This window comes from Falco biarmicus, chromosome Z (genome assembly GCF_023638135.1).
Source record: "Falco biarmicus isolate bFalBia1 chromosome Z, bFalBia1.pri, whole genome shotgun sequence".
Classification (NCBI taxonomy): domain Eukaryota; kingdom Metazoa; phylum Chordata; class Aves; order Falconiformes; family Falconidae; genus Falco; species Falco biarmicus.
The window spans coordinates 28,121,460-28,144,188 of NC_079311.1; positions in this window are offsets into that span (position 1 = coordinate 28,121,460).

The following is a 22,729-nucleotide window of genomic DNA, read 5'->3' on the forward strand; positions in this document are numbered from 1 at the left end:
CTGATACAGGTAGTTCTTTCATATTTCATTCCTTATGGTTTCTGTAGTACAGTACACTTCTCATAGGACTAATGCTGAAACGGTACTTTGAAAGAGCTACATTTCAGTTTTATTTTATGTTGAAAAGATTATTTAATGATTTCATAATGCATGTGAACAAAATGTGACCCTTTATGAAAATGCAAGTATCTTAAAAAACAACATTTTGAAAGCAGTAAAGTGAGTGCTTTTCTAGGCACTCAAAGCCTTAGTTTTTATTATTTATTCTGGAAATCTTAAAAAAATCCCAGTTCAATTTGAACAACTGTCTTCTAAATATTGAATCTTACATAGTGAAACACTTTACACTGCAATAAAGCATGCTGCTCAGATTCTGTTTCATTTCTGTGTGGAAAACACTGATTAATATTTAGGGCTTTAAAAATTACTGCTGAAATTCAGATGTTACTGTCTGTCGGTGTCTCTGTGTGCCTAGCAGTTGTAACCTTGCTGTTGACACATACTGTAATGAGATATTTTAGAAAACAGGAATCTTGCTGCAGCTCTGCATGACTCATTTGCACCAGTCACACACATTCATTAATAACCCAGCAGAGACAACAAATCTGAATCTAAGGCTCCTGTGGGGATTTGCATTGCAACATTTTGTACAAGAATGTTAATGGCTGCAGACTTTCCTCATCTGGACTAAGTCTTCCCAACACCTCTACTTCTTAATGAGTATGCTGCCACTCATTATGTTAAATCTTGTGTAACGAGCTTCAAAGAAGAAAGGCTGTTATAGGAAAAGCTATTGTCATCTGTCACTGATGGAACAATTACAGTCTTATAAGTGACTTCATTTTGTAGACTGCTTGATTCAAACCAGAAGTGAAATAGAGTCTTCTCATCCTGGATTACTGAGAGGATTTTTCTTTTCACTTCAGTAAGCAGTAAGTATCACAGAGCTCACAGCAAAGCTGTAGAGTCATAAGGGTGTGTTCCTACACAAACACGGATTTAGTTATCACAGCAATTAACACCTTCCATAGCACAGAACTTTATTTTGAACTTCACAATAGCTGACTGCTCAATTGATGAACTCTATTTGTTGGGTCCCTCCTCTCCTTGAGAGAACCAGTTCCTTAATATTAGCCCGGTCTTGTAGTAAATACTGACAGGGTCCCCCACAAAATGCCGTATAATATTGTATCTTTTTGTACTGTATTACTACTTAAATCATCTGTCTGATCAGGGAACTTTCAGGTGATTATTCTGAGATTTCTCTTTAAACTTTAATCTTAAATTCTCTTTTCCTGTTACAAATACATACACAGGTGGCGCCCCTTTAAGACAGGCAGATTGTAATACTGAAACATGCCTTTCATTTCAGCTCTGATATTACTAAACTACTATTTTTATACCATCAAAATTAATTTTGAGAGCATGAATGATTTATTTAACTCCTGGCAAGTACTGAATAGCTTATTACATAGCTTAGCATCACCAAGGAGGTGGTAAAAACAAATTAGTAATAAAATCCTGTTACCTGTTTGAGAATGCATACCATAGGCCTCAAAAAGGACTCCTGCTCTGATTTCCTAAGTGGGGAGCAGAGTCCAAGATGTTTCCAGAAATACAGAATGCTGTTGCTAGGAATATGAAGTACTTTTTGAAATGGTTGGAAAAATTTCCTTGAATAAACGGTTCTGAATGTCTTTGCTATTACTCTTGGTAGACCTTTCCCAGCCACACATCTATATGAATGTATGCAGTTAAATCACACAGCAGAAATCAAACTTCCAATGATAATGCTCTAATTGTTGTTTATTTGGAAAGCTAAGGTCTGCCAAAGTATAGTTCAGTGATTTTTTGGGTCTATTTCCAGGGGCTTTATAGAGGTTTAAGTTATATTTGTATATATAACTTTTATAAAGGAGAAAAAAAAAAAGTATGTTAATAAATCTTGATGGTTTGGTTTTAGGTCAAGCTTACTGAGTTTTTTAATATTTTTAGTTTCTCCCACAGTTATTGATAATATTTTACTTTTAATTACTATCTAATATTTCTTCCTTCTGATACTTGAAGCATATCAGCTTAAGTGAAAAGGGCAGTCCAAATTCAGAGGTAAGACAGTCAATTTATTTGCAACAAATAATATGCCTGTCAACCTCTGTAACATTTCCTTAAGAAATTCTTGAAAATTGTGTCTGTTTTTGTACTGTGTTTCTTGGACACTTGCTGATTATTATTTGGTCTAGTGGTAAAGTTCTCAATAAATTCTCCATAATCCTGGACTGTATTTCTTCCCCAAGAGTCAATGAACACTCAGAGAACTAATAACACTTACCACTTGCACTTTCACAGAAAGAAAAAAGAAGTGTCATCTTGAACTTAGTGTATGCTTCCCCTGTTAAGATTGTCTGGTAAGGTTACAATTTTCTGAACAATGCAGTCAGGAATGCATTTAATGCCTCAGTGAGTTGAATACTCTTAGGATAGTAGATAGGATTCAGAAGAAAATTTTGATAATTTCTATGAAATGAAAAAAGCACCAAAATATGGTACAACAACAACCAAAAATCTGTTGCAGTAAAATCAATAGACATAGCTAGGGGACTGGGGACTGCTTGTCTGTTTTAGAGTAACCTCTATGTTGCAGTGATACTTGCCTGTGCCCGCGTTTGGCTTCCTGTGCATTGAGAATCAGGGTCTCATTTAAACCTTCTCTCCTCTGTGTAATTACCATTTATTCCAGGAGAATGCATTTAGCTTTTTTTATTCCAGGGTTAATTTTCCTCAGCTTTCTTTGAACTTAGTAAACCTGATTTTCATTTACATCAAGAACCTTTTGAGCCAGTCTGTTAACTTATTTCCATTTTAAAGGGCTTGTGCACTGTCAGTATGATGGAAAAGGTCGTATGCAATTGAAAACTCAAAGCCAGTGGGGTTTCTAGACATCTTGTTTGTATCTTTCAAAGCAATCATAAATAAGAAGGGGAAAATGTTCTCATCAGTTACTTTTTCTTTCCAAATATCAAATCTCATATTTTATAAGAATTCTAAAAGAAGGCTATAAAAATGTGTTTTCAAAGCTATTAAAAACACTTTCAGTGTTTTCAAACTGAATGACATCCTTTAAAAAGCATCTGTAATTATGTCAAGTAAAAATTTCATAGTTCAGCTTTCCACTTTACTCATGTTGCACATGAATTTCTGGCACTAGGAACAGTTTATGCAGTGAAAATGGGTACAAAAAGGAAATCCCTTGTTTTAGTGTATAAAAATAACCTCTTATCCTTACAATTGTGATTGGTAAGTTGACTACACTAAAGATGTGAACCTGGGTCCACTGAAAACTGTGCAAATCTTCCACTGAATTCATAACCAGATTACAAGCACTTCTTCCAAACAAAGCTTGTTTCATGTAGTTATATTTATCAGACATCTGTTCAGTTTAACTGGAGGCATCTAACATAAAATAATGTTGCATCACTTTCATATGGAGATATTGTTCCACAGTCTTGCAAGTCTTCTGACAAGGAAATTTTTTCCAATGAGACAGCCTATGTTTTACTTACAGCCACATTAAAATATTTAACTTCCAGTCCTTTTAAGGGATTGTTTAATGCCAGGCTATTGTTACTGATTATTTACAGAAATATGAAGTCTCAGAGATTTTTTGAAGAAAGCCTGAAAGATCTAGATACCCACTTCCTATTTATATGCTTTGAAACAAACATTTTTATTGCTTCTTCATATGCCTATGAAGAAGTATGTCTTCAGCTCTATAGTTTGCTTTCATGGCAGTTTTCAAAATTCATTATTCAAGCAAGGAGATTTAGTAATGTAATTCATAACTAATGCCCAGATTCTTGAATATCAGGCTTACCTATTTATAAATTTGAGATCTAGGTTTCAGTAGAGACATAGCAATACAAACTATAAATCATATGGAAACGTACAGACATTTAGCAAACAGTTACGTTACATAGAGAACAAACTCTGGAAACTTACTGCAATGTAATTGTAATGCAGTTGGGCTCCTGTTTACACTGGAGCCTAAGTGTCAGAGCGATGTAAATAATCAAGCAGGCCCGTGTGGTGTCATTTTAAATGGTTAAAGCCGACGGAGAGATGCAGTATGCAGCTATGTTGTGAGGCTGTAGATCAGAGCTGCAAATAGCCCTAAGAAAATGACAGAAGCTTTTGTCAAAGCAAGGCAGTCTTCAGGACATCTGGAGGCCTAGGGTCAGAACCTGTTAGCTCTATTTGAAGAAGAAAAGCCTCTCTCTGCAACAAATAATATGGAGGAATCTCCTTTCTGTGGGCATAGTCTGGTTAGCAGTAAACAATTGTCATTCTGATGTAGTCATGTTCACTGATCTATTTCATTTTTTAACCACCTGCTATAACAGAAATAGTTGAAATGAAATGATATCCCAAGGATAAATGTCTACCCTTTAGAAATATTTCCATCTCAATGTTTATGTTCAGTAACTGTCTTGGTTTCTTGGCTTCCATCCAGCAACAGGAGACTGTTATCCTGGGACCGAATTGTATGCAAATTACATTATCCCTTAATTAAAATATTGCATGGACTCTAATGGTAAATGTCTGTCCTATTTTCAAGCTAAACTGCATGAATGACCCTGTAATTCAAAGTGGCAGCCTCTGCATGTCAAAAATATCTGCTTTTCTCTTGGCATGTTGTCATTGACTATCACTGTGGACCCCGTCCTGGTTTTACCAAAAGCAGTGGAAATACTTCTTCCAGCTTTACAAGGAAAAGAGCCAAATCCAATATACAGGAACTGAATACTCTGTACAAATAGAGTGACCATGTTTTGCGCTTGTTTTTCATTTTATATTGCTTTTGATAATACATTTTGCCAGAACAATAGCAATCTATTGATCTCACTCATCTATAAAGAACAAAGGCATTGCATTCTGCCAACGATTTGATTAAAAGAATTGCAGTTAGCTTTTCTATTTTCATTGGGACTTTAACTGACAGTTATGTTCTTGTCATATTAAACAAACCAGGTAACACAATATTTATTACACATTCGGTGATATGGGAGTTCGCATGATCTAACTAGCTGCATCATTTACTTTGACCCATGAGATAAAAATGGTCTTTATTTGTAGTATAGATTTCCCTACTTGTTCTAAATCTAAGGCTAGTTATGCAACATGTTACCATCCAAGAGCAAGGGAAAATATTTTCAGAATATTCTGAAATTTTCAGAAAAACATTTTACAGAATCTTTAACACTGATTAACTTCAGAATAGACCTACAGCTGAAGGTGATTTTCATTCAAAAGTTAGGTATAAATGTCAGACATTAATTTCCCTCTCTCGTTCTGTCTCTGTTTCCCACTTAGAATCCCTTCTTCCTTGCTGAAAGAAACGTAAATTCCAGTGGTGAAATGCTGTAGTTATATTTCTCCAAAGATTTAAGCAATTTTGAGAAAGACATTTGCTTAGTCATGCAGAGATACTTGTAAGTGCACTGATAGTCAGTAAATAAATGTAATTCTGTGATGCCATTTAGTATATAAGGCTGTCTAAAAATAGAAGATATGTGCATTAGTTCAACTGAAAATTACACAGTTATGTTAGTCACAGGCATCAGAAGCCTCCTGAATCTTCTGTCAGTCTCCTGGATTTTCTTCTTTTCTCCTACTTCTCATGCTGAGCCTTTTGTTCTTCAGTAGATATCCAAAGAATCAGCCAGAAATATTTTTTGCAGCATGAGCCATTTCATTCTCTAATCCAAGATACCAATTTTGAGGGCTTCTTCTGAGATACTGTGCAGCAGATGGATCTGTTATTTGAAGCCTCTCCTGTCCTTAATCTGTAATATTCAATAGAAGAGGTGGTGCTGGATTTCAGAACTACAGGCAGGCTTCTCAAACTGGAGCCAGTTTACAGCAGTTGGTGCTGTCCAAAGGTTTAACCTGAGATTAAACAAAGTTCTCTTATTCCCAAAATAATAATAATACTTCTAAGTCTTCATAAAGATTATACTCATAAAGTATGGAAGCATCTAAAATAATCATGGGGCAATTATTGGTAAATCCTTGTTTTGTCTAAGAAGAGGTACTGAAGAGCTCTCAGATACTGGCTGTTAATAGTCCAAAGTTTCCTTTCACTTCTGTATCACTACAACAATACTGACTTCAAGTGAGATATTCACATTTTTCATTAATGCAGTTGACAAGACAAAGAGACCAGAATCACTGTCTCACACAGTTAAGGAGAAGCACAGCATCCCAATATTGTACAATTATAGTAGCTCTAGCAGTTGTAAAAGATATGAGATGATAAAGCCTGTTCCAGGACCAGCTAATGCAGCTTACAATGTCCAGATATCTGCTTTTAGATGCCTGATTTATTAATAACTGTCCTTCCCCCTCCAAAAGAACCCTGCTATTTAAAGTTTATAAAGATATTTCTAGGGGAGTTCCCTTATCATTCCCTTTCATAATGGGAGTAACGATTCCACATGTTACTTCTGTGTTAACAGAATAGTTTCTTCACCTCTGTTACATGTTTGTAGGCAGAGTAAAAACCAAGAGTTTCGTTGATGGTCAGTCCCTGCTAACATTTTGCAACAGTTTGGACAATACAATTTGAGTGTTATATGGGGGCAGTCCCAAGTCTTGAGGTTTGGATAAACTATGAAATTTCAATACAGTTACTTAAACCAACTGAAATAGTTTCTGTTGCTCAGAGACTCCTTTCACTTCTCCTTTCTTTGTTTGCATTTCCTTCCTGCTCCTTGACTTCTAATAGTTTTCTTGCTATTTATTTCTTTTATGCTTACATCAAGATTTATGCTTTCCTAATACAGCCCTCAAAGAAAAGACCTTTCAGGTAGATATTACTCTGAAAATCTTTCCTCTATATCCATTGCTCGTGGTCTGTGAGAGTTCGTTAAGTTATAGGTGTGTACCTCTAGGCTAAGCAAGGTGTACTGAAAGAAATTTACACTTTTAAATGAAAACTACGTGAAGATAAGCCAGAGAAATACATATATATATATATATACACATACATACACACATGCATACACATAATATGTCTAAAATTTTGGTCACCTTGTTGTGAAGCAAGATAATATAACACCTTTTGCTCCTGAGTGTCATTTAAAAGTTTAGCCATATCCAGTAACGTAACACTTAAGGCAGTACTGATACCTGAAGCAGTACAAACCTGAAAACCTTTAACATCAGGGTTCTTGTACTCACATTTTTGGAACCAGTTTACATACAAGAGCTTTCAAAGTAGTTTGTTTAATAATTTTCTTCATATTACATTGTTAAATATAAAATATATTTTGGGAGTTTTTGCACTTTATCAGGAAAACACACACAACTTCCCCCTTTTAATACATTCCCCAAACCTGTGGACCGCAAAATTCTTTGTTGAGTTTCTAGCTAGTAAAAACTACTTGATGCCATCTTGTGGTAAGTGAAGAAAATACAAAACCAACCCGCATTCTTTGTCACATCCTGTATAATCGTGCGTCAGATATTCCTTTTTTCTTCTCTTGCTTTTTCTCTACCTCTCCGTGTATGCCATTTTGCTACAGTTCAAAGTCTACTTCAGCTCTCAAGAAATACTGATACAGTTGAAAAACGTTACATTAAAACCATAATTTAAGCAAATACAGAAAAAGAACAATCTGCAATATCTATAATGATAAAATTAAAATCAGGGAAATACAGAGAAAACAGTTAAGTTTATGAAACTAGGCTGAGCTGTAGCTTGCTTCGTTGACACTTGTAAGCTAAAAGCAAAATTATGCAAAGGTTCCGTTTGATGTAGGCATCACTGTGCTAACACACTTGGCCCAGAGACACATGCTAGATTTTCAGTGGAAGTACTTTGATATTAATTGGCATTTCTAGTGATCTTTGACTTCCAGCTTCATATCAAGATGAGGTTGAGAACTTTTTTCCTTAGAATTCTTATGTCACTGGCCATCCCAGCTATGACATGGTTTCATCACTGCAGTTTGCAGTGCTCCCCAACTGCCACCCTGAACTGATTAGAAACATTTCTAGAATGCAGTGAAATCTACTTTTCATCTGTGATTCACAGGCATTCCAAAATGGAGTTGAGTGCCCCTGTGTCATCACATTGTCAGAATTCCACCCTGATGCTTTTCATTGTCCATCCTTTTGGTGATATTCTTGTAATGAGGTAACTAGTAAAATAATAAATAGGTAGTAAAAGAATTTATGTTTCTTTTAAGGAATTTCTGGGAGCTTGCAAGACTCAGAAATGTCATGAAGACCCTTATCCTAGGCTACACTATTTCTTTCCATAGTAAATCTATGGGACAATATCGTATTGAGGATTATCTATGGGATAGTTGCAAGTAAAATTCCCACACCCGAATATCTGTATGTAATACAGAAAGCCTGGACCTTCTGGGGGCAGGCTTGTGACACTCTTTGGTTATGTATTTTCAGCTTTTTAATCTTGAGTGTTTCCCTTTAATCAAATTTCAGTATCAAATAATCGCCTAGCTGTTCCCAGGAAATCCCTTTAAAGATGCACCCTGCTATTCCAGAGTAGCAGTAGAAAAGACAAGCTCTGCATCATGCTCTTTCTTTTATAAACTCTTGTAGGGGTGTTGTGACATGGGGGTAATATACAGGCCTCCGGCTGCTCTCAATATTTTTCTAATACCAGCACCTCCACAGAGAAAATCAGTGGAAAAGCTTTTCTTCAGTCAAGGGTCCAAGGCAGGGGCACGGGGAATAACACAGAATCCTCCCCACTGCCAAGCTCAGCATGCTCTGCGTCTCATGAGGCTCCGTAAGGTACAAGATCTCTTCCTTCTGTAATTCTGTGGACCATTCTGTCTCTGTGAAAGTAACTGCTCCTCTTGGTTTCCACTCTCTGTAAAGACAGACAAGCGGCACAGTGTGAATCTATGATCTGAAATTGCATGCAACACACAACAGCTAATTGGAAAAATATTTCAGGCCTTTGTGTGCAGTGAACTGTGTACTGTAAATGCCTTCTAAATAGCTGATTATATGCCTGAGAATGTCAATAAACAATTTTCTCATCAGGTCCTGCACCTGAAAACATACTGTACTATCCCATTTTGCTTTCAAGAATTTTAAAACAGATTATGACAGAGCCTTAGATTGCTGAAACACATCTGAACACTCATTTTTTTTTTGTTCCTAGTATATGTATTCCTACTCCAAATTTACCCTCAATATCTTAATCATGCAGGTGGAGACTGAATCTTAATGGCTAGAGTATCTGCTTAGTGGTACTACAGTCATCATGGAGAAGGAAAGACAAGAATGTACGTCAGCTGTTTTTTCAAACTCAAGGTCAAACTTGCAGCCATACTGAATAGTTTTGCCTTCCTTTGTCTATGCTGAAGAGAAAAATACCATGTCTCAAATGGCTGAAATAATCATGAAATGAGATTTGGTGTAGCAAGGAGCTGGATGAAAAAAATAGGGACGATTATGAAAATGTTAGGATTATTTGTTCTGAAAGTTTCTTGGTAAAATCCTTCAATTTTTCATTTCAAACAGCACTTTTAATTTAAATTAATCAACATTTCACAGAACCATATAGAGCCCTGGACTCAAAGTACTTTGAGATGTCACCTGATCTAACTCAGTGCCTTAAGTCATGTTAACTATACCTTAAGCATGTCTAACTAAGATTTGTTTAACTTGGTCCTAAGGACCTCCAGTGATGGAAACACTACAGTAACACCAGGAAATCTGTTCCAGTTCCTTACCATCCTTATTGTTGACCCATTTATCCCACAGTTTAATCCAAATCTTCCCTGCAGCAAATATGCTATTCAGCTTGGACATGCAGAACAGTTTTTTGCTTCCGTTCTGGCAAAAGCCTTCACAAATTTTGGCATTTATATTTCTCTTCATTTTTCTTTTCCTGCAGCTGATCAAGCTTCCCCTGCAGATCATGCTACCTAGGCCTTTGAACATCTCTGGAGCTCTCATCCTTATTGATCCACATGTTCCCTCAAGCATGGTGCCAAAATGCCCTATCAATATGGTGCCAAAATGCCCAAATACCTTAATATTGCAGTATAGAAGAAGACTATTTCATGTTCGGTAAGGTTCTGCTTCTTTCTATTGAACTTGTATTATTTCTTTTTTTCAACTATATGGCACTATTCACATGGTCAGCTTTGCAAACCACTATGAACTCACACAGTGTTCTAGGAAACTGTTGCCCAAGCAGTTGGCTCACATTCTGTATTTGTGCAGCTGCCAATTTCAGCCTACACACAGGCTGGTAAGTTTGAAGGTGCGAGTTTTGTGTTTGGCTTTAGAATGTCAACATTTTTCTGTTTCAAATCAGTTCTCCAATATTTCAAGATTATGGTTTTATATGTGCATTCTTGCACAGTTTTCCTGTATACTAGATTTAGATTCTAACTTTGTTATATGTAATTATAGTTATCATATTCTCTGCCAATATAAGAGAGCACAGAGTATTTTCAGAAAGTTTACGAAACCTGAAATACTACCTTGTCATAGAAAATAACAAATTTTTCCCCAGTTTTTCAGGTGCTGCAAAAGGAACCCTCGATTTAGAGGAGTCTCCATACACAAATTTACAAAACTTCCTTCCTGACAGTTATTTCTTATCAACTAAACCTTGTTAGCAAGAGCAAGCAGGGACTCTCTGAGATCTCTTTAACTTCCCCAAACTGAGTCGTCTTTGCACTGCAGGGTTTCACTCTAATGATTCTAAGCATCTCTGAATGTGTTCCCTATGAACTGAAAATGGGACACTATATTGTTAAAGGGGTAGATAATGCAGGAAGTTTCTGGTGTACTGCAAGTATGTCTGCAAGAGACCTGTTTCATTGTTTCCTCATATTTGCTATGACAAAGGGTTCAGGGTTACAAAACTGAACACTCATCTCACACACCATGACTCAGTAGTCCATAATTGCTTTCAGCTGTATTTTGTAGGGCTGAAGTTACTTTTTTCAATAAAAATATGTGACATATCCAGCCTTAACTATAGAGACTGTTCTTGAATTTGGCTCTTCATTCCATTAGATGGACTAAACTAAACTCTTGCTGTTTTTTCAGTAGGGTAGATTGCATCTGTACTGCTTAGTTTTCTTTTTTTTTGGCCTTGTTATCTGTCTTAGTGTCAATCTTGGCTACGTGCTATAATTAAGAATGATATATCATTGCATTGTAGGTGGAAGGAAGCTAGGGTTTAGTGATGGCAGAATACTTTTCATGCAGTTTCCTTGCCTGGTTAGCCTCCTCATTCATTGTCTGCCACCATGTCACGAACTACAAAGATTGTTTGATATGTTCAAATATTCCTAAGGAGGAAATACCTTACAGCAGCATATAAATAAATGAAAAGTTTCTTTCATATTGCACAGAACTTCCAATCCAGCCAGCTGGAATTGGCCAAGTATCCGTCAGCCTAGGAAAACATTCGTTTTCCAGTGTGTACATATATGTGTGAGTATAAGCATGTGTCTGTTCTATGCTTTTATTGTATGTATGTGCCTCAAGAAATATTACCTATAGCATAGAGGCCATTTTGGTGTAAAAACAATGGAAATGGAATATTATTTCTTTGATACCTGTTTTGGGAAGTAATGAAAATAGTATAAAAATGCGTGTCTGAAATTTTCTTCATTTGCTTTTGTATTTCGTTTCACATAGATGCTTCTAGGATGAGCTGAAAGTTTATGTGCTTTGTAGTTAATTTTTGTCTGGTTCTGAAATACTCAATCAGAAGCTAAATAAGCAAAATTTCATTTCTATTTATAAACATTATTGCTAGGTAGAGAATAGGAGATGGCCTGTGGAAACATCTACTTATGCTTGCAGTGTGAATCATCACACCAAGGTTTTCTGCATAGCCACTTCTTTCAGTAATAAAAAAAAAAGTATGTTTGATAATAGATGGTTCAAAGAAAGACCAGTGAAAAGCATGCCCTTGTAAAGAAATGTTTCATGTCATATTCAACTGTTGCTGAAGGATTTTCACAATATACACAATATACACAATATACAATGTTTTATTGGGTACAGAACCAGTTAAAGCTTGAATCTCTTTTTTATCTTGTAACACAGGATAAAAAAAGGGAAATCTGACAAGAAAAGTAATAGGAAAATGGAATTATCTACCTGAAAGGCTGTTTTCTTTTGTGGCTCCCATTCATATTTTTAAATGAAATAAGATCTTTGTATTGTCTTATGAAATATAGATGAAACAGTTGAAGAAATAACATATCTCATCGAAGCACTGTCAAAAGAGTTCATGATCCTAGAAATGATTAGTGGTTTCAGAGCTTAGTCTGTCACATAGGGATATTTTCTTCTACAATCTCTCAGTTTGCATCTCTGTCTCTCTCAATCTCCACACCCTACAACCCCCCCCCAAAAAAAAAGAAAAGAATTAACACCACAAACCAGAAACAAATAAGTTCCTACAATATGCAAACATAATAACATTATGACTGACAGAAATTATGTACCACATACCACTGATTTTATAGGCAGCATTCATTTATACTTACATATGAAAATTCAATGCAAACTTCTCTGCATGTTTTTTTTTTCATCGTCCAGAAAGAATTCTCACCAAGCAGAAGCAGAAAACAACCTCTGACAAAATTGTTCTATAGGTGTGTGATGTACCTTTAAATTTTACCAAAGGAAACTGATGTGTCAGCCTTGCTTTACTGAAGCTCATATTTAGCAGAGGTTGCATAGAGGAAAACATGATTTGGTATTTTTTATTGGACAGGACTGACACAACAGGATTTGGGCAACCTGGTCCAATGGAATGTGTCCCTGCCCATGGCAGGGGTGTTGGAACTAGGTGATCTTTAAGATTGCTTCCAACCCAAACCATTCTATGATTCTACAAAATATCCTCTGTGAACAAAAACAATCTAAGGACACCTTGAGAACATCATAGAGGTTTTAAGATTATAATATTATTTATTCTTCTTATATGTTATTATATAAGATGATATATTCTTCTAATTGTAGTGTACTTAAAATTAAGCATTATAATATTACATAAGAATATATATTCTTCTAATTGTGGTATATTTAAAAATTAAGCATTCAGTTACACATATCTAAAGGCATTATATTAAACAAAACCCAAACCAAAATAAAAATGCTAGAATAATGCAGTAGCTTGCTGACATAATTTAGGAAACAATGAATTCTGGGCAATTCCAAAACAATGGCATTGTCTCCTGTGAGACAGAAGATATCCCTCAGCAGAAGACAGGATTGAATTTGCTCTGCTATGGCAGGCAATGGGTGTTTATATAGGCAAGTAAATCACTTAATTATCCTGGTGGTGGTAATCTATGATAGTATTTCAAAAGGAAATAATCCTAGCAATTTTACAACTATGTTCCTTTTTGTCATTCTAACTTTGTAAACATAGTCTATATTCATTAAACACAGTAGGTAAAATTCATCACAGATCCCTTCTGTGCATTGGTCCACACAGTACCTTGTATGAAAAAATCAGGCAGCTGGAAGGTAGGAGGCTGGCAGACCCAAACTTCCTGACTATTTTATGAAGAATACAATTATTATCAAATGCTAAGTAAGTGGTTTTGTAAGTATTATGAACTCATATGTACTAAAGTCTAAAGCATAAAATAACGAGACACACTAAACTGACATGGATTATGCACTATAATTGATCATTTCAATACAAAAAGTCAGTTAAATGAAAAGCTTTTGCTGTTTACATTACTATTTTATGTAATCTTTTAGTTTTTCCATTTTTAAGCATAAAGACAGACTCCGCCATTAACAGTATCAAAAGGAAAAATAAACAGTTCTGAAGAAGAAAAACAATTTCCCATTAAAGTCAGTAATGGATTGAGGACTAGCTAAGTTTTCTACCAAAACTCTTCTAACAGAAATATGAAGCTGTGATTAAATATTTTTTGTTGTAATAAGTATTTTTTTTTTTTTTGCTAAGATATCTTTAAATAGATTTTGGCCTAAGAAGCAAATACCCATTAGTATTTTTCTTTTTTGTTCAGTAAAATCTGAAAAAAAGATTTGCCTATATATTTTACATACATAGAAGTCTAGGTTTAAAACTTAATTTCATCCCAGCTAAAGCAAAGAGGAAGGTTTAACTGCTAAAATCCATTCCAGAAATGTATCGTGACTTCTTCCTTTTAATTAACAAAAAAACCCCACCAAACTTGAAGATATTTTGCTTTTTGACAAATTTATCTCTGTTCTTTAAACAGCATAAAGTACTTGATTTGCAGCTTACTGCAAATCTTTTTTCTGGGAAAAATACACAACTTCATTGATTACCTCAGAAATGTACCATTTTGTCCAAAAGACTGTCTCTCTTGTTAAAAAACAGGACTTTTTTTTTTACTTTACACTGCTGGTTTTGCTATAGTGTCACCGCAATCAAAATAAATTTCATATCTAGATAATAAGAAGGTATCTTCACAGATAATTGTACAGTGGCTGTAAAAATCTCTGCAAAGATCTGATACTTTTCATAAGAGATGACCAACAGCCAGTTCTTTCCTTCAATGTGCAGGCAAAGCACCTTGGCCATTTGTGTTAGTTATGGCTTTGCAAGAACTGTGTATTGAGTTTCTGCCTAACGTAGTAAGATTCAAAACAACCAGGTGCTATCTGGATCAATACGCTTACCATAAATTTTATCCAAGACCCAACTAGAGTCATGGAGTTTACAGAAAACTTTTATAGTTTTTCTTGATGTTGTGGTTTAACCCCAGCTAGAAACTAAGTACCATGAAGCTGCTTGCTCAACTCCTGCACACTCCCTGGTGGCCCTGTGGGGTGGGGAGGAGAACTGGGAAAACCTGTGGGCTGAGATAAGACGTTTCATAACTGAAATAAAGTAAAAAAAGAAATACTAACGACAACAATAATAATTGTAATGAAGGGGGAGATAACAAAGAGAGAAGAATAATACTCAAGAACAAGTGATGCACAATACAATTGTTCACCACAGATGCCCAGCCAGTCCCTGAGCAGTGATTGACCCCTTGCAGCCAGGTCCCTCCAGTTTATATCCTGAACATGATGTTCAGTGGTATGCAATATACCTTCGGCTAGTTCAGGTCAGCTGTCCTGGCTCTGCTCCCTTCTGGCTTTTTGTGCTCACTGGCAGAGCATGGGAAACCAAAAAGTCCTTAGGGTAAGCACTGCTTAGCAAAAATTAAAACATCAGTGTGTTATCAACTTTACTCTCATACTAAATCCAAAATACAGCACTGTACCAGCTAATAGGAAGAAAAGTTAACTCTATCCCAGCTGAAACCAGGACATTTTGATGTGGTGGGTTAACCTCATCCAGAAGCCAAGCACGCACGCAGCTATTCTCTTACTCCTCCTCTTGCCTACTGGGACAGGGGAGGGAATAGGAAGAACAAGAGGAAGTAAACCATGGATCAAGACAGAGACAATTTAATAGATGCAGGAAAAAGGGAAAAAAAAAAAAAAGAAGTGTTGGAAAGGCAATCACTCACCACGTCCCACAAGTACACTGATGCTCAGTCACTCTCTGAGTGATGGATACCTTGGAAGCCAAAATCACCCTCCTCCTTCTACCTCCAGCTTTCATTGCTGAGCCTGACATAGTATAGTATGGAATATTCCTTTGGCCAGCTGTCCTCAGCTCCCCTGGCTGTGTCCCTTCCCAGCCTCTCGCCCACCCCAGCCTGGGGGGAGTGCAGAGTGGGAAAAAGAGAAATCCTTGACACTCTGCAAGCACTGTTTAGAAACAGCCAGAACATTGGTTATTACCAACTCTGTTTTAACCATAAATCCAAAACACCTTATGTGAATAATGATTTAATAAAAGGAGAAGCAAATTCTTCGTAATAACATAATGCTGCATGTAGCATGTAGGTCAGTAATTAATACCTTAGATAATTCTTCATAATAACAAAATGTTGCATTTAGCATGTAGGTCTATAATTTATACCTTAGATAATGACGACACTGACAGACACAAGATTATTTTTTTTTTAAAGTAAAGAGAAAGGCATCTTTTTCATCAGGTCTTCCTGTCTGTAGTAGCTACCTGTAAATAATTTTTGTATGTTACAAGACCTATGTGCAAACATGAAAAACAGCTTGTGGGTATTCTTCCTCTAGTAAAGAGGGTGTTGTTTCTGTTGATGATTCAACTAGCTTATCACTACTTGTCTGGGCTGAGGTCTTCGAGCACTAGTCTTTGCTAGACAATGCTGTAGAGAAACAGCCGATACATAGAGATGTAGAGCTAAACAACATTATGTCCTGAGAGTATCAAAATATCTGTCCAAGTTTCCCTATTAGGCCTTTAACAAATTAATGTTTTTATTTACTAAGAATGACATGATGGAGCCTTGTAAAATCCTGACCAGCCTACTAATACTTTTTATCAGTTTCTCAGAACAGAAGCATATTGTCTCAGGATTAGCAAAGGAACCAACATCTCATGACCGATACTAAATATCCAATAGATAGATATACATATCTGATAGGAGATTTTAATTCCTTACACAGATCAAAGCACCCAGACAGGAAAGCAGTCAACTAGGGTAAATGTGAAACTAGAGACCTCTACCATGACTTCATCATATTTTCCTGTGATGAAGTCTGGAAGAATTGAAGTAGATAGGCAGCTGGGAAAGGTGTCTAGAAAAGGAGGTACTTTCTCTGCTTGTGATACCATTGCTGCTGTATACTGACCTTTACAAGGCAGAAGATCAGTTCCCTAACTTTGGAGAAGGTCGAACTGTGACATACATAGACTTTGCCAATATTAGAATATTTCCATTGTCTAAACACACAGCATAGAATTTATTCCAACCATTAATGGCCACCTTTTTATAACGCAATCAAGTTCTGAAGGAATGAGTGACTCCTGGTGCTCACAGTTAGAGAGTTACTCCCTCTAAGAATTGATTTCCTACAATAGAGCATCCTCAGCAGCCTGTTCAGTAGCATGCCCATAATTTTGTACTTGATGATCCACTGCTTTCTCTAATAGTATCTTTATTTAAATGTAAATAAAAAAAAAAGTTAATCTGTGAGTCATCAAGATTAGGTTACTTTCCTTTACAGCAACATTGCAAGGCATACATTCTGAAACGTTCACCTTTGTATTCTCTAAAAAATGACCCTGGTTTTGGTTTGGACTATCAGATAGCAAATGGTAAATGTGGTATCTGTGGGACACTCTTGCTTCTATTTGCAGGAGTTAATTCATATGAAAGGAAGAGCAGAATTAATCTGAATGTAATGTAAATATATTGGATTCTGTATTTCTCACTTCAGTTCTGAAATTATGAATGATGTGGGTAACAGCAGACATTCATCCAACAATTAGTATTCCTAACAATTCGATTTTCATTGCTTTCTAAGAATCAGAAACAATCTCTTAAATATAAAACTAGTATTTACAAGGCATTTTCCTTGGTACATTTTTATATTGGCTCACCAATATTTAAACTATGAAATTTGCCAACTTCTGCGATCTCAAATGCAGAGGTATGGGACAAAAGCAAAATTTTCTGCATCTCTTTAACCAGACTATTCCAGCATTTTGTTTTTAGCCTGTTACCACACTCTATATACACTTAGTCATGTGAGGACTAAGAAAAATGAACAGGGATTGTCTATACAGTCTTCACATACTAATTAAAAAATTCACTCATGTCCTACCTTTCTTAATTTAGAAGCCATAGATCCAATTTATGTACTTGAAGAATATAAATTATTAGGGGGGAAAAAAAGGTATGTTCTTTCCATTTCATAGCAGCTGGGTTCCCAGAGGAACAGCCAAGGCTGAGAATGTGACTTCATCATTAATGTAGTCATTTGTTCAAATCACCATGCAAAAAATTTGAGGATACAGTAAGGAACTCCTTTTTTGTGGAAGAACTGTGTAATATATTCTTTATGAAATTTATGTATTGCTTAAATATAAGGACATGAAGAAGAAGGACTGAGGTATAATATAGATCAGAACAAATAAACAGAAAAGAAAAAAATATAAAGCAGATATCCAGTTTCGTAGGGAAGAGAAGAATCATGAACTGCTATTCAGATGAAGGTGACATTCTAACTGACAGGCCAGAAAGTGATCTCAGCATTTCCTAAGAAATACAGTCAATGGTCCCATAAATGTGAGAAAGGATAGGAGATGAATTAACAAGCCTTTTCTCTAGCAGTTTTGGGTGAAAGTGAGAATGACAGTATAAGCTGGAGTGGGAACAGAGAAGATTTTAGAGAAAAGATGGAGCATTTGCTTTTCTCCATGCTATATGGACATACAGGAGGGAGTGTTAGAGAGGCAAAATGAAGTACAAAAATATAGTTTCTTTTTGGACTGAAATCCCGTTTTAAGTGCAACCAATGTAGCAGTTGGACTGCTTTTACAGTTTCCTTTTATCTGAAAAGTAACTTGTCCATCTAAATGGCTTCATTCCTAATCCTGCTAGCAACAAGGAGCAGTTTATGATGTCAATAAAGCTTCCTCAATGAATCACTGCTTAACAAAACATTTAACATCTTATTTGCTAAAAGATTTGTAAGAAAAAGTCACAGCTAGGTAGAAGACTTCCGATTGTGAAATTTGGGAAACTTTTAGAACATCTAGTATTTAATTTCTCCATTTTCATCTTTTTCCTTGGTTGGTACTGAAATCACTGAGGATAGATTTTCTGTTTGTGAATGGAAACTTCATTATACTCACAAAAAAAAGCTTCCATCCATGCAAATGCCAACATAAAAAAAGCAAGGTTTCCCTTGCTATTAGGCCATCTGAAGTCAGCTGTCACTGCTGTTTTAATGTTCTAGTTCTTGTGCAATTACTAATTCCTGAAAACAGAAAATAGGGAGGCCCACACAGAAACCTGAATTTAACTCCAGTTCAGTTCACTGAGGGCAGCACTGAGGGCACTGCCAACCCTGACTGTCCCTGCCTGGCCTCCCTGAAGCTCCCCTCACCTTCCCAGGACCCCCTATCTCAGCCCCCTGGGACCATCAGCCCCTGCCCCAGTGATGCCCCAGCAGGGAGCTTCTCCAGCTCCCCACAGCCCTGCCCTGCCCATCCATGGTCCCTGCCAACCCAGGCCCCACTGCAGCCGTCCCCATCGCCAGGGAGGTGCCCGATGCCCAGGGCTGGGGCTGCGCATGGTGCCCCCACCTCCTGACTGGGGTGGTGAGACAGACCGTGGCTGCTAGACTCTCTGGTATTATTCTCAACTCCTGTCCCATGGGAAAGGCTGGCCTTCACTGGGCCCTGGCATGGCAGAAGAATTGTAGGAGCAGGGAGGCGGAAGAGGCTGCAGGTGAGCCTGGATCCTGTGGATGAGTTACTTTCTGCTGCTGGCAGAGCCTTGCCAGATCTTTTCTTCCCACGGCCAGTGCAACTGTCCCACACCACACCATTCCCTCCCTGGAAGTGTTTCCATGAAGAAGTTAGTTTCAAAATCTAAGCAGAAGCAGAAAAAGAAAAAAGCAGCAGAAAGCAGCAGTAGAAGAGAAAATGCTTTTGTTAAGCTGCTGTGCTTTGTTTCAAATAAACATATTTGGGTCATGCCCAAAGTTCTCATGCCCTTTCGTTTACTTTTAATTGTGGCATTATAACATGTTGCACAGTTGTCCTTTGTGGTGTTTAGAAAAACCCTCTTAATAGAAACTGCCAGTTAATCACTTTTTGTGTACCCTTACAGAATATACAATAGTGGCAAAGTAGCACCTGTCAATTGAAACAATGACAATAATAAATGTGAAGTGTCAAATGAAACAATGGCAATAATAAATGTAAAATATTTGTTACAGCTGTACAGTTTATGTCAAACTCCTAAACAAAACCTTCTAGAACTTTCATTTGCATGCTGTGGCAGAAAGGTATGTATTTTAATAAATGTGTTCCCTAGAGACAGAAGAGAAAATTATTGCCAGTCTCACTGTACCACCTATCCTGGGAACTTCCAAACTTTACAGGAACCTATGCCAAAGATGACATTTCTGTTAGTTAGATCCAGTTAAGTAAATGTAATGCCTAAAGCACACTGGGAAACCAGCACAGGAGCTCTAATTGCTGTGCTTTCAGATCCAAGGAGAAATTATTTCAGAAACTTAGCTAAACTCAAGCTTCTACATGTGTTTCCATAGAACCCTACCTTTGCTAACAATTAATTCTGGTAATACAAAGTCTGCCTGTCTTTTTTGAACTCGGAGTGTTAGTAACTTAAACTCATGAACAAACAACTAACATCCAGTCCAGCAACACTATTTCATTATAAAGTAATACATTAGATACGCAAATTATACACCTATATTAATTTTCCTCTGTCTTGAATTTGAGTCAGCTTATTGTCTGTCTTGACAATGCCATCAGCCAGTGTCAGAGGGTACAAATGAAGATAGTGCCATTGAGATACTCTATTTACCCTAGCTTTACTATGGTTTACTGCCTTTAAATCTTCAGGTAATTGTTTTAACGAGACACCAACATAATAACTTATTTCTAAAACAGTGTTCCAAGCAGTGGTATTGATCTTTTTGTATTTACATTCTCCACTTCTGGCTGCTACCCCAGTACCTCTTGTGAAATTGCACTGGCTAAGTTGGAACAAAACTACTCAGCCTTACGTTCAGTTTCAAGCCAACTGAAACGCAAAGAGATTTCTGAGAACAGGCATAGAATGTTGAAACAGGAGAAAATTACTTCCTTGTGGCTAAAAAATTTGGCCGAGCCAAGTCTAGTATAAAGGAAGAAATTAAGATAAATGCATCACTATTCATAATTTGGGAAATTCAAAGACACTGGCGTGAATAGCATGAATTGCATTTAAAAACCACTGTTGAAGATTTCATAGAATGTGTAAGGACTGGTTTTTAGTATTGGTGTAAAAAAGTAGGTTTTATTCAAGCAACAACAGCATGTACATTTTCCACAATGTTTTGCTGACTTCATTGCTTATACACACTTAAAAAGAGAATCCAATAAAAACAATACAATCAATGTTTCTGTAAGTGTTAGCCAGTGATGACAAGATCCAGCTCAAAACTTATCTGCAGCAAAACTCTGAAGAGTAAAGAGCCAAGAAACTGGCAGAACAGAGATGGAAAGCCTTAAGGAGTCAGGCCACTAGGAAGGTGGGGGACATGATGGCCTGTCTGCTGCTGATGGGAAGATTTGGTGCTACTGCAATAGTTGCCCTTCCTGACATCTCAGCTGCTCTCTTGGCAGGAAGAACTGCAGCCAGCCTGTGTTATTGAGGGTTTTTCCCTGATTAAAGTAGTTATGGATAGTTTGCTAATCAGACAGGAAAAGTCTACTTTTCCTGTTTCTACAGTTCTATCTATATATATCTATACAGAACTAGGAAGCTTTGTGTGTTTATTGTATTTTCAGAGATAAAAATAAAGATTCTGCCAAACGCTGGAAGAAGAAATGTGATGTAGGGGAGCCTAGACAGAAATGGAAGACGTAGAGATAAGGAACTTCCCCAACAGCCTCCCTCCCCAGCTGTCCCTGGCTGATTTATCACTGGTCAAAGCTTCTCCTAGAGGGGCATGCAATGACAGATAAAGAAATGATCTCTGCTTTTCCGTATCTGCTAGCGCAAACAGCTTTTGAAATATTCATGCAGTGCTTATAAAATCAGTGCTCATACAATCAGTGCAACAGATTATTGCTGGTAATGGCCCATGCCTGAGCAAAATAATAGGCTAGTTTAGTATGTATAAGTGATTGTAAAATAAACAGCAGCAGCAGTGTCCCATAGCTTCTTCTCTGTGATTCCATTAGCAAATCAGGAAATTGCCCTCTTCCAGAACTATCACTGGGACTGGACACCTCCATTTTGCTCCAGCATGACTTCTGTCATAGAGGCACAGCACAGTTAGACCTAAGAATGAAATGTTGCCAGAAAGAAACAATGCCAGAAAGTCATAGTTGGATGAAAAGCATTCTTTCTTGCCAATGAATTCCTTTGTGTTTCTTGCTAGTGAGTTCCTCTGTGTTCTCCCCAAATGCAGCTGAGGGCTAGGTATCTGCTAGTGTCTGTTGAACAATATGAATATAGGAATTTTACAAGTATTCTGCTATGCAAAAGGTTTCAGTCAAACCATTGATTTTACAGTGCAATGTAAGTCCAGAAATAATACCTTTAGGAGTGGCATTCTTAAAGTCAGTCGAGATATATCCCCCCAACCCACCCACCCCTCCCACCCCTCAAAAAAAAGCCCAAACCAAACTGAATCAAACCCAAACTTCTAGCATTAAGGTAAGATACCACTAGGACAGCAAAATAGATGACTGGTTTTACTGCAGACACCAAGTGTGAAACACAGTAATAAAGTACTTACCATAATACCGACTATCACAATGTCTAGCAGACCCTGAGGTTCCAAAGAGGAGCTGCAATACTTGCTGAAAGTGAAGCCATAAACATTGCTGGAACTTCTAGCCACTGTGCATATTGCTGTAGGTTTTCAGCATTTTGGCAGTTCACCCATTTCTCAAAGATACTCACTTATTGTAAAAACATAAATGTCAAAGCTAAGCAAAAATAAATTTCATTCCTTTATGTCCAAACCAAATTAATTTGTTATGTGGATGAGAATACATTATGCAGTTCTCTCTTCACTTATATGACCACAGATACATAAATTTGCTCACATGCATTGCTTGTTGCTTTCTTTT